The sequence below is a fragment of the Phytophthora cinnamomi genome, assembly GCF_018691715.1.
Source record: "Phytophthora cinnamomi strain GKB4 chromosome Unknown Contig90, whole genome shotgun sequence".
NCBI lineage: Eukaryota > Oomycota > Peronosporomycetes > Peronosporales > Peronosporaceae > Phytophthora > Phytophthora cinnamomi.
Window position 1 is genome coordinate 1,148 of NW_027151023.1, and position 1,147 is coordinate 2,294.

Here is a 1,147-nt window from a genome sequence, read left to right on the forward strand (position 1 = left end):
TTATTCAACCAACACTAGATCTGCTACCCAGTACCTTGCCGCTTCTTGGTGGGCCAATGTCGATCCCCGATTCCCGATTCCAGGCTTGCTGTGGAAGGCGAAGCGGGGCATTGTGTTGTCCAAGGCAAATTAGACTCTGATTTATGGTTATGTCCAATCCTATCCCAAAATCCTATCACCCAATCCGAACTATCTTCCCATCTGTACCTGCCGGCTCTACGGACCACCTCTACCTTCACTGCATCGTCGCTTGTTCCCTCCGTTGCGTTGTAGCCGCCAGATCATCCACTGAGTCCCAGATCCCCAGATCACCAGATCACCAGATCCCCAGATCCAGATCCGCTGATCTCCGAAGTGCCTTGATCTGGGTCGGTCTGCGTTGATCTGGGGTCCCTGTGCTGTTGCAACCTCCTTTCCTCGCTTTCCTCGTCTTAGCCGTCTACCAGAGGCTTGGATCCGCCCGGGCGTACGGGATCCGGATCCAGATCCACATGGATACATGTGATCTGGATCCACCTCTCCCAAATCCGCTTGATTCACGCTGATCCTCGCTGATCTTGAGTCCTTGGGTCGTCGCAAACTCTTTTTCTCCACTTCGCTTGCCATTGCCACCTCTCAGAGGCCCAGATCCGCATGGGTGCATGTGATCTGGATCTGGATCCACATGGGTACATGTGATCCGGATCCCACCGTCCCTGATCTGGGTTAACTTGTCTTGATCTGGGGTCCTTCGGCTGGCGTAAGCTCCATCCACCGCTTAGCGTATCCTAGTCATCCCTCAGAAGCTCAGATCCGCCTGGGTACAGGTGACCCGGGTCTGGATCCACATGGGTACATGTGATCTGGATCCAACTACTTCCGATAGTACGGATCTGGCCCTCTGCCGTATGTAGACGCCTTCTGTGTCATCTTGTAGTATTTCCAGTAGTCTCCCTTTGACGCCACACACATCTGACAGCCTCGATCCACCCACATCATCAGATCCCCTCGATCTGGTTTCTCGGGTGTCACTTCCGCGGTATAGTGACTCCGTCAAGATCCATCTTTTTTGCCGATTGCTCCCAATCACCCCTTTCCCGGAATTCGCTTCTCCACAATCGCCTCCTGCGCGTAGTTGTTGCCGCACAACGGCATCACTGCGGGCACC